Source organism: Cyprinus carpio, chromosome A21 (genome assembly GCF_018340385.1).
Source record: "Cyprinus carpio isolate SPL01 chromosome A21, ASM1834038v1, whole genome shotgun sequence".
Classification (NCBI taxonomy): domain Eukaryota; kingdom Metazoa; phylum Chordata; class Actinopteri; order Cypriniformes; family Cyprinidae; genus Cyprinus; species Cyprinus carpio.
This window is the reverse complement of record NC_056592.1, coordinates 22,244,007-22,256,596: the sequence shown is the minus strand read 5'-3', so window position 1 is coordinate 22,256,596 and position 12,590 is coordinate 22,244,007. Positions and strand designations below refer to the sequence as shown.

The following is a 12,590-nucleotide window of genomic DNA, read 5'->3' as shown; positions in this document are numbered from 1 at the left end:
GCAAACTACTTGCATTTGGTCTGACAGGTCTTGACATCATGAAATCTTGCACTTACATGCCACATATCGTCCCCAGATGTGGATAACTTTGCTTTCAATAAGGCAGGACAGACACGTCAAATGCACTGACTTTGAAGTGACCCAATGTATTTTTATCAGCAGTATGCTAAATTAACAATCAGATGAGAGAGAGAGAGAGGGTGGGACAGGCAGGATTTTGTTTCTATCTCCAGCTTCCCTCCTAGGCTATGACGTCACTGTCCCTTTCCATCAGCAAGGCTCCATCTGTCCCTTATATCTCCTCCAGCTCTCTAGTGACTCATTGCGGAGCGGAATGGATACTGAGAGGAGACCCCTAACAAACAACAGATGCACACTACCTTTTTACCTGACGTCAGTGAGTCACATAGGGCCATTCACTCTCTGGCGCATTTAAATGTACCCTTTTTACAGCAATGATATTTCCATTTAGGCTGAAGCTAGAAAAAACCTTGGGAGAAACCAGGCTCAGTCGGGGGGCCAGTTCTCTTCTGGCTAGATGAAACCAGCATGGTGTGGTTTAATTCCAGGCTGCAACACAGGTCAGATTGTGCAGAGGACTGGTCTGGTTCCTGTGGTCTTATGCTGATGGTCATCGAGGTGATGAGGTCTTAACAGGAGATCCGTCTCTGGGCCGCATCTAGTTGACGTGGTCTCCGCTGACATTCAGGACTGTAGAGGTCATCTAGGTGCTGATCCACCATCTGGACTGGATACGGACTGGATCCGTATGGCTACATTGACCTCGGAATAAGAATGAAATAGACTAATATTAGCGTAGATGCAATTCTTCTTACGATGTAATGAGTACATCGGATGTTATGGGAAGTGTTCCCAGTTCCGGTTGACCTTATAATCCTTTAGAATCCTTTAACGGATTTGAATTATAGAAATGTGTAATATGTTGTGTAAGCCAGGTTAAAGAGATGGGTCTTTGATCTAGATTTAAACTGACAGAGTGTGTCTACCTCCCGAACAACGCTAGGTAGATTGTTCCAGAGTTTGGGGGCTAAATAGAGAAAGGATCTGCCACCCGCAGTTGATTTTGATATTCTAGGTATTATCAAATGGCCAGAGTTTTGACATCGCAGTGGACGTGAAGGACTATAATGCGATATGATTACTGAGGAGCTAAACCATTCAGGGCTTTATAAGTAATTAGCAAGATTTTAAAATGTATTCGTTGTTCAATAGGGAGCCAGTGCAGAATTGACAGGACTGGGCTAATATGGTCATACTTCCTGGTTCTAGTAAGAACTCTAGCTGCTGCATTTTGGACCAGCTGGAGTTTGTTTACTAAGCGTGCAGAACAACCACCCAATAGAGCATTACAATAATCTAACGTTGAGGTCATGAACACATGAATTAACATTTCTGCATTTGACATTGAGAGCATAGGTCGTAATTTAGATATATTTTTAAGATAGAAAAATGCAGTTTTACAAATGCTAGAAACATGGTTTTCAAAGGAAAGATTTCTATCAATTAATAGTTTAGTAGAAAAGTTAGTAGTTAGAAATTACTAATCATCCAGTTTTTTATATCAACTATGCATTCCGTTAGTTTTGTGAATTTGTATGTTTCATCGTGCCATGAAGAAATATATAGTATCATCAGGATAACAGTGAAAGCTAACACCATGTTTTTTGATATCTCCCAAGGGTAACATGTAAAGTGTGAAAAGCAACGGTCCTAGTACTGAGCCTTTTGTCACTCCATACTGTACTTGTGATCGATATGATATCTCGTCATTCACTGCTACGAATTGATGATGGTCAGATAAGTAAGATTTGAACCATGACAATGCAATTCCACTAATGCCAACATAATTTTGTAGTCTACTCAAAAGAATGTTGTGGTCGATAGTGTAAAACGCAGTGCTAAGATCCAATAGCACTAATAGGGAAATACAATCACGATCAGATGATAAGAGCAGGTCATTTGTAACTCTGATAAGAGCAGTCTCAGTACTATGATGCGGTCTAAATCCTGACTGGAAATCCTCAGAGATACCCTTTCTCACCAAGAAGGAACATAGCTGAGAGGATACTGCCTTTTCTAATATTTTTGAAAGGAAAGAGAAATTTGAGATCGGTCTGTAATTAACTACTTCTCTAGGATCAAGTTGTAGTTTTTTAATGAGAGGCTTAATAACAGCCAATTTGAAGGTTTTAGGGACATATCCTAGAGACATTGATGAATTAATAATATTCAGAAGAGAATCTATGACTTCTGGAAGCAGCTCTTTTAGTAGCTTAGATGAAATAGGGTCTAACATACATGTTGTAGGTTTTGATGATTTGACAAATTTATACAATTCTTCCTCTCCTATAGTAGAGAATGAGAGGAATTGTTCCTCAGGGATCTATAGTGCACTATCTGATGCAATACTGTGGTTGATGGCTGCATGGTTATAATTAATATCTCTTCAGTTTACAACACTTCTGATTTATCTAAAACAGTCACACAACTTTGACAGAGTTTGGCATAGTTTTTACTCAATTTCCGGCGACATGACTACATACAAGTTGGCCGAATTCCAAACGGAAGGACACTTCTGGAAGGGGACGTCATTTGTAGGAACAACTGAATCCCTTCACGAAGGGCCCTTCCAGAAGTCTATTAGTGAAGGGAGACCTTGTGATGCATTTTAAAGCAAAGTTTGGGTTGATTTTGACTTCACATACAAACGTAAGTAGAATAGGCTAATTAAATTAGTTTTAATGTAATACAAAATATTTTTCGTCAGTGATATAAATATGATTTAGGATGGTAGTGTACACAAGTTTAAGCAAGTTTAGTTTAAAAACCTTTAAATGTAAAAATAAGACACAATTAGACAATATTGAATAAAATAATAAGAAGAAATATTTATTTGCAACAACTGATGCAGAGCTGATGCTGCACGGATGCACAGCATTGTCAGGTACATAGGGAGCAGGGCATAGGGATGCTCACTTCTGTCATTGTGGTACGTCATTGCTGGTATTAATCAACTACAGACAGGGCCTTTATAATTTTAATATTATTTTTATGCTCTTTTAATACATTATTCTGTTACATGTCCTTACAACATTTCAGCCAAATATTAATTATAAATGTTATCTACTGTAGATGTGTTCACTACTGTCTGGCAATGTGTTTATCCTGAAATACACATAAAAAAACAGTTTGTCTTTTCAAATCTTCTATCGTGTGTCATTATATTTATCGAGAACATGTACAACATTATACTGCAACATTACAACACGTCTATATAGTACAGGAAGTGGACAGGAAGCGGGGGGCGGGGTCGGCAAATGTCTTCAAACCACACTGACATCATTTTTAAATGCATTTATTAGCATTTCAACTGAAGTATTAGAGATACACATCAGCTTAGTTAAAAGGGCCTTTGAATAATGTCTTGGACAAAGGAAGGCCTTGAAGTCAAAAAGTTTGAGAACCACTAGAACATTGTGCAGTAAGCAGGTAGGCTAGTATTAAATTCCAAACATGAAAAATACAGCCATATTTTTCTGGAGTGGATACTGACAGAGATTAGTAGTGACACTGTGACATGTTATTTATGGGAACCGTCCTCAATACATTCCTCAAACACACAAGGAGTGCAACTTTCTAAGCAAGTACAAAAATATACTTCTATATAAACGTTACACAGCAAAAATAATTGTAATGTGACATTGTCATGTATAAAAGACCAACAATTTATGTTTAAACTGTCTTACAAAATTTAGTCTGACACAAATCACAGCTGCTCAAATAAAACTTTTTGTCAATGAACAGTACTTTCAGACATGTCGTAGACATTTTAGACTGGCTGTAATATTTAAAAACACAGTAGTTTCATTCACGTTCAGTAAATCCAACGTGTCAAAATGTGGTTCTCTTGGCTGCCTCTACTAGCCAATTTTGTCTCAGGTGAAACTGATGACAGGTGAACACACATCCCCTCAAACCCAGAACCACACAGTATGACTCCCTTTTAGTAGATGATACCGTTGTTTTTATAGCGGACCCCCATCCTACTGAAGACGACTGTGAAGACAAACACAAACTCTTCCCTAATTTCTGTTGCATTTACAAATATAAAATGATTGTGAAACAGTTTGCAACACATTAAAGCAAGTGCAGATAAGGCATACTGAACCACACATTCACACAACACCGTTTAGGTCATTCGATTGATGACAGCATCAATGAAATTCAAAAGCAATCAATAGTGCACTACAGAAAACGATTAGTCTGTTCGTACATTAAGTGAGTAGTGTTGTGACAATACACTTGGAAGTTCACGTCAACATATATCAGCATATTAGAAAGTTAGTTTGATGGCAAAAATTAGTATTGACAAGCTGTTAAAATAATTTTTTTTGGAATAATTGAGAAACCTGTCAACGTTTTAAGGGAAAAATTTAAAGAATGCAAGCATACCACAGTGCTTACAGACATCAACTCAATTGCGTATGCTACATTTGGATAATTATAGGTCTATATATATATATAATATATATATATATATATATATATATATATATATATATACCCTTTTGATGATGATGATGTATGTATTTGGACAGCACATTAATATTTGATTATCTGTGTTGAAATGCAATACTGAAATCCTGTCTGCATACAGAAACATCCATTTAAATCAATGCCACCAAACATCACTACAGAAACTGCAGGTCAGTCTTTACATTACAGGGTTCGTGTTAACTGTGTGTGCTCACATTCTGAGTATAATGAACAAACATGTACTTAATGTGGAATTGTTAAATGGAGCAGCTTGTATTGCTGTATTTTGATAAGAACTGAAGTGCAATGGTTTTTTTCTGTGGAAAACTTTTGTGGCTTTTCTGTGAATTAAGATGAGAGGTATTTCAGTAGTTTGACTGGATATCGTTGTTTTGGAAATCACTTAGTGGTCCTGGATGTTATTATAATATTAAGGCTAAAAAATATTGTATTATTTTAGCCACAATATTTCATAATTATTATTATTATTAACCAGCAGCAGATTGTAGGTATGTTGTGGCTATGCTATGCTAATGTTAATTTACAATACTGTAGGCATCCTGTATATCTGCCATACAGTATGTATTAAACCATTACAGATAGTTTTTTTTTTTTTTGTTTGTTTTTTACAGTACAATTGTATAGTGGTTTGACGCAACTTGTAGGTTATTTGTTTCCATTCAGTACGGAGCCCCTAAGGGGAAAAAATATGAGAATGGAGGAAAAATTATATTTTGATGCTTTTGTGTACACTCACAAAACCAAAATTTGCTGTTCTCTTTCAAAACATTAGCATTCACTCGCAAAACTATTGCATTTCCATGAGAAACTTACCATTCACCCACAAGAGCACTGAAATGCAATTTTTCCTCCCAAATCATGTTAATTCTATCATAATCATTTCACGAGCGAAAGCAAAGTTTCTTGGGGCAGCACAAAATTGTGAGTGAATGCAAAATTTCTCTGGGATATGCAAAACTTTTGCATGCAAATGCAAAATTTATTGGGGAAACACTACAGCTTTGCGAGGAGAGAGAATTTAAAAAACACTGAAATACAGTTTTTCCTCCCACTTCATATAGCACAAAGTTTCTTGATTGAATACAAAACCTTTTGCATGTGAATGCAAAGTTTCCAGCATGCCTCAGCAGTGAATGTGAAAGTCTTACAGAGAATGCAAAAACCTTGAAATATAATCTTTCTTCCCCCCACCTCACACAGAGTATTTCTATTATTCCCCCAAATCATATTATTTCTACCACAAATGTTTCACGGGTGAACGCAAAGTTTCTTGGGGCAACACAAAAGTTTTGAGTGAATGCAAAATTTCAAATACATTCAAACATCCCACCTCATATTATTTCTGATACAAAGGTGAATGGAAAAGCACCAAAATTTCTCTTTTTTTATCCCATCACCAACCATGTTCCTTTACCATAAGGAGTTAAAGTAGATGTTATATAAAATTATTCTGATTACAGTTAATTATAGTAACGTGTACTATATATTATGGTCACAAGATATGAAGTGCTACCAAATCGGCCAAATAAAAAAAATTAAAATTCCCTCACTCCCACTGGATTACAATATGTGGATTAAATGCACCATGTGCTTTACAGACAGGCCACCACCAACATGTGCTTTAAACTGAAGATCCTACACATCGCTGGGTGTCCTGGGTCGCATGGTGAAACTGTAAGGCAGCACAAACAACAAGCAATTCTCAAAGATCTTAGAATTTCAGGGTTCCTGAACGCATATATCATGGGGTTAATGATGGAGTGGCAGATGGCCGGAAGAGCCATAGCGTAGGTGTAGATCACAGGGGTTCGGGTGTCCGCCACCAGCGAGTACATGGCAAGAGGGATCCAACAGAAGCCGAAAGTGCCCAGGATGGTGGTGAGGGTGGAGACCCCTTTCGTGGTGGAAGACGAATGTGAGGTAGTCATAAACTGATGCTGAACGGCGATTTGCTGAGCGTGCCGGAATTAGAAAGCGATCTTGCAGATCTGAAGGTACAGCTGCAGAATGAGACCGAGGAAGAAGAAGACCGAAGACCAGGAGGAAGGACACGGCGAGCGCCGCGGCGTTGTTTTTGTTCACCGGTCTACAGATGCGACAGTTCTCCAAGCAGTTCCAGCCCAGGACAGGGAGCGAACCGAGCGCGGTGCTGATGACCCACATCAGGATGAGTGTGATGTAGGTGAACATCACCGTGCCCTCGGGGTGGTACGTCAACGCGTTGTACAGCGACAGGTAACGGTCCACGGTGATCGCCAGGATGTTGAGCACAGAGGCCGAGAAGGCTGTGATGAGGAGTCCTGCCACAACAGTAGCGTGACAAATCCTGAATCGATTATGTAAGTTACAGTGAAATTGAGGATCAGGCCCAGGCCAGCCAGGAGGTCAGCAAACGCTAGACTCCCGATGAGGACGAACATAGGTGCTCTCAAGGTGGGCGTGTAGGCGATCAGAGCGATCACCACTGCGTTCTCGCAGGACATGAGCGTTCCCGTCACGCACAGCAGCACGTCCCACGGGGTTGGTTTTGGGGGTTAACGATCGCCGGCACCGGCTCCAGCTCCCAGGACGGGGCAGGCGACGCGTTTCTTCCCTCTAGTACATCCCAATTCAAAAGAGAAGTGTTTTGGAGCAGGTTACTCATCACTACGGCAGGAGGGTTGTATCACTGAAAATGATGGTCAAACAGGAGAGTCAGAGAGACAAGAGTGCATGCAGTAGATAGCCTAGAACGAATGAATGATTCATTGTCAAATGAATCATTCAGTGGAGTTTTGTTCTCTTACCACAGTCACAACTGATTCCCTCGGGTGGGGTTTACAAGACACTTAAAATTCAGTAATTTTTCGATTTAACTGCACTGTCATATCAGATGTGAACAAAAATGTGTCTGAATTTAGGTTAATAACACTAACTTTGCAACTGTTATTGAACTGAATCAAATCAAACATTGAACTGACTTGCTGAATAATGAGACTAAAGCTGAATATATAGCTGAAATCGAATTAGTTTCATAAACTGATTAATTTTACAACACTAACACTGTTATTTATCTGGTTATTAATGTGAAACCATCTATATTGTATAAAGTGCTATACAAATAAATGCGACTTTTAAAAAAAAAAAATCACAAAAAAAAAAAAAAATAAAAAAACTCACCAAAAATATGCCATGGCTACACAACAAAAGCCAACGGATGTTTCATCATCCGTCACAGATCTGTTAAGATATATCAAAGCATACTCAAAAGAGGAGTGAGCTATTTTTAGACAAATTCCATTTTTAGTCCTCTGCTGCATGGGAAGGTGAGGGGCTATACTTATATATATATATATATATATATATCACATTTCCACTACTTCTGAGGTGATAATCAAACCTCTCAACTAAAGTCAAAAAATCTCACTGCTGTGAATCATTGTGAAAACAAAGACCTGGTACCAACCACAGAACGAGCTCGTTTCTCTATCCCTCTTCCATCAAGTGAAGAAGAAGAAGAATAGATGAGGCTCAGGACAGCGTCCCATGCCAAGCGCATCTTGTTAAGATGCAAAATAAAACGTGGGTGAAAAAGAATACATCGTCTTGCGTCTGTTGTTGTTCTTGGTTTATTTACTTGGCATCAAGTTTCTTACCTGGGCAGCGTTTCAGCCTTGGCTTGTCATTCCGCTCATAACGCGCTGGCAGTTCACAGACAGCGGGCGCCGCCTGCTTGTCGCATCTGATTGGTGGTTGAGATGATTCGCCACAGCTGACGTCAAGCCCGGCCTGCGCTGTGATCAGAGCATGTGGTGCTGAAGAACGGCACAGTCCTTGCTTTCACAGCGTCATAGTTTATAAAATCAATCCCCAACGAAGAGTTAACACAAAATCAACAAAACAAACATTTATAAAATTAAGTGTCCCCAAGTAAAACATGCGTTTTTTCTAAAATAACATCAGCATTTGCTTCAAATATATATATATATATAAATCAGGGGCGTCGCTAGTGGGGTGAAACGTGGTGACGATTATAGGGGGCCCACCGCTGATTGGGGGGCCCCCGGCGATCTCAACCGTCTGGGACGCTCAGGAAAGTTGACAGGGCCACTGCTGCGCGTCGTCACGAAAACTTATCATTTTTCACGTGTTTTAAAACCTTGCCAATTAAACATTCAAAAGAGTTTTAAACCATCCAAACACAAGACGCGGAAAAGCTGAAGTGAGTAGCTGGTTTCTCGCGCGCTGTGTTCGGTGCGCACACGGAGAGCCGCGTCTCACAGACAGCAACATTGAACCGAGCTATCCATTGTGAAGTTCTCCTCGAACTTCCTCCCCCTCTTGCACCGGAACGAACAAATACAAATCGCAGTTTGAAACAAACAAGATGTGAAAGAGCCCAACTCTTGCACCGGAACGAACAAATACAAATACGCAGAGAGAGGCTTCTCAAAACGCTTGAACACCGAATTTGCCTCTTTTTGCTCTTGTACTGACAAATACATACAGCATATGTCAAAATATCCATCTTAGAAAGTATGTTCGAAAAAACTGTTGGTTATGTCTTAAGTGAAAGTAAACAGTGGAGAAAAAAATCGTTATGTGATTATGTTGTATTAGGTTGGATGCATTCATTGTCTCTTAAAGTGACGGGGAGTTTTTTAGTTTCTAGAAGGCCGGGAAGATTGTGACTGTCCCAAAGGGACCGCGCCTAATTTAGCTACTGGCTGCTGCAATGTTAATAGTTTTTAACAAGAATTAATGCACAGTCAAACCAACAATTAATCAGACACCAGAATATAATGTTTGAGTTTTTTTTTTTTTTTTTTTTTTTTTACTAGTAGGTGCAGGACACCTATAATTTATGAAAGGGAGTATAGCAAAATAAACGCGAAACTGTGACATATACCCAAAATTCTTCATACAGTGAACTAGTGAAACTGATTAAATAAATATTTCAGAGACACTGTTGACCTGACCATGTTTTGTTTATGTTTTTTCCTGAATTGCAAGGTACCTTTTCACACCACAGACTAAACAAAAATTAAGCATTGCTTGGTAATTAGTCAACAAAGTATTGATAGATGTGGAAATATTGTCATAACTAACAACTGTCTGACGTTTGGTTGATTGTAGTCCATTACATACATTTCTATCAAAGTTATCTAACATTATCAAGATGAATTGTTTTCTTAGACAGTTTAACTTTGAGTTCTTGTCATATTTATTTACCATTTTCTTAAACTATAGCAAAGAAACTGTGGATAATGTGGAGAAATGTTGTAGGTGTCTGAAATAATTTTGGGTTTGATTGTATATTTAATTTTTTACAGTGAAGACGCTTAAGCAGTGCTCTTTACATTTAATTTATTCGGTTTCCTGTACCTGGCACCAAACTGTGAATAAACTAAAACATTGTGTAAATTACCACAAATAAATAAATTAGAACAAACACACAAGTAAACAATTTCGCAAACAGGGCCACTGTGTACAACCTGCACCGGGGCCCCATCAAACCCCAGATACGGCCCTGTAATAGCAATATACACTTACCGTTTCAAAAGTTTTTGAATGATTCAGAACGATTTTTAATGTTTTTCACAGGAGTTTATGATGCTCATCAAAGCCTGCATTTATGTGATCAAAAAATATAATGCTATTGTAAGACATTTTCTACCTATTTAACTTTTTAATTTTAGTTTCATTTATTTATTTATTTGGTTTGCTGTTGTTTTTGCTGTCTGTAATCTGTAATACAAAAAATTAACAAATACAGTGTTATTATTATTATTATTATTATTATTATTATTATTATTATTGTTTTTTATATTATTAAATCTTTATAAAGTCTAGTTTTAATCTCAGGCTCTTCCATCCACATTTAGCATTCAGGCTTAAATGTAGGCTTCTACAAGCTCGGAAATGTATTTTCTTGCCCCTGAAATACATTTTGGAAAAATATATTTTGGTTATGTGAATAGTTTGGTGAATTTGTTGAACAACAAATATTTTCTTTTTTTTTCTCTCGTCTCTCTCTTTTTTAAATATATTTCCATCTATGTCAAGATTTACAAGCATATATTGGTTAGTCATATATTTCAAAATCTATTTTGTGTCCAGAAAAAGTCTATTGAAAAAAAGAATGATCACACCACTGTAAAAACATTAGATAGTTGAAGCAATACACAGAATCTTTCCATAGATATGGAACATTAGCAGAATTTATTAATCCTGAAATTATATTTAAAATAATAGATGTGTTATCAAAAGTATGTGCTGGTGCTGGCCATGGTGCTGATTGGCAGTTGATTGGAGTTGACGGCCTATGGCCGCAACTCACATTCAACATAACAAGGGCCGCTCTGAGGATCAAATAGTGAGCCAGTGCTTCTTTTTATTCTCGCGACAATTTAGAATGAATATGCTACGATATATATTCGATAGCGTCAGGATAATCAATGACATAGGACAGCGTTGCCTGTAGAGAGAGCCAAACGGTTTTGAAGAAGTTGACTTTGATTTCCATGGAACTGTACAAACCTTCAAGGTAAATTCGCTTCACGACTTAAACATTGAAAGAAGGCATTCTTCTGCTAAAAAAGGGGGTTAAAATCCTTTATGGTATTTTGGCTGGTCACATTATAGAACATTAAAATTGTTTTAAAAATCTTAACTGAAATAAAAACATCAACTGCACACTGATTGCAATTTGTGGCCCTCGTAGCCCCATTTGATCCTACTTCAGCAGTATTTGCTCATGATAATAATTGTACAATTCCCCCAGCTCAATCCTCTCAGGAGTCATTCATTTCTTGTATCAAATTGATAGTGCTTCGTAGTGTTTCCGTTTTAATAGATAGTTAATAGAGGTGAACTTGTCGGAGCAGAATCTATCACTCTATAGACAATATCCTACAATTTCAAGGCACCTTCAACACCCCAGTCTCTCGATCACCAAGTAAAACTAAGTGTTTGTCCTTTTTCGTCACTGAGTTAGTTTTATATCTGATTATGGCTTATAGTTTGTTTGTTTTGATCTGTCCACATATTTCCCCACTGGCTATCTTGTCTAATCACGTCACTTGTCTCCGCTTGTTTTAAAGCAACCACAACTTAAGTAATTCTTAACTGTGGCTGATATTTCAGCCTGATCCTCACCATTCCAGTTCAGTCATTTTTTTTTAAAGGAGCACTTTTGTCTCCCTCAAAAATGGACACTTTTGTCTGAAAATGCCCTCACCCTCAGACCATCTGCCAAGATGTAAACAGTGAATGCTGGTGCCGTCAGAATGAGAGCTCCAAACAGCTGATAAAAACATCACAAGTAACTCAACCCCACCAAACCAAAAGCTGCGTTTGTAAGAAACAAATCCATCATGAAAGATGTTTTTAACTTTCATAACTGTTACTTCTTCTTTTCCAACTCCAACATTATCTATATCCTATAATATTGCTATTTCCTCCATTGGAACACTGTGTCATCTTGTCTTGTTTGTTAACTCACGGGCTATTTGAAATTGCAAGAACAAACACCAGTTTATCAGTGAAAACAGTCCAAAAACAATATCATGCCGGTGGCTTTAGAATGTGAGAGTGCACACAGTTTCAATTTAAAAAGTTGTGGGATTTTGCGCTTCTACCAAACATGCAGTCTTTTGTCTTCTCATCATATGTTAACTGATTGGACTGGAGTGGGTGTGGATTATCGGTGCTGGATTATTGTGAGATTGTTTTAATCAAACCTCGATTATGGCATACTTTTTTTGTCTCGACACTGCTCATTTCGAGGCACACCATTCACGCTAGAGCTGCAATCCATTGGCTATAGCAAGTGCATGCAATGCTACAATTTCTCCAAATACTCTTTTCCCACAAAGAGACAAAATTACATTTTTTGATGACCTAAGGGTCAGTACAAATTTTCAGCATAATAGTAGATTTTTGGTGTGAAAATGATTCCATTTAGTATTTGTTTACATTAAATAATGACAGACTGAAAGCAGGCTCAGTCCACTTTCTAACACCCTAACAAA

At 37.9% G+C, this 12,590-nt stretch overlaps 1 pseudogene; it reads right to left on the bottom strand.

Moving 5' to 3' along the window:
- Positions 1 to 6,213: 6,213 nt before the first annotated feature.
- On the bottom strand, positions 6,214 to 7,229 carry LOC122134802 (annotated as a pseudogene).
- Positions 7,230 to 12,590: the final 5,361 nt, after the last annotated feature.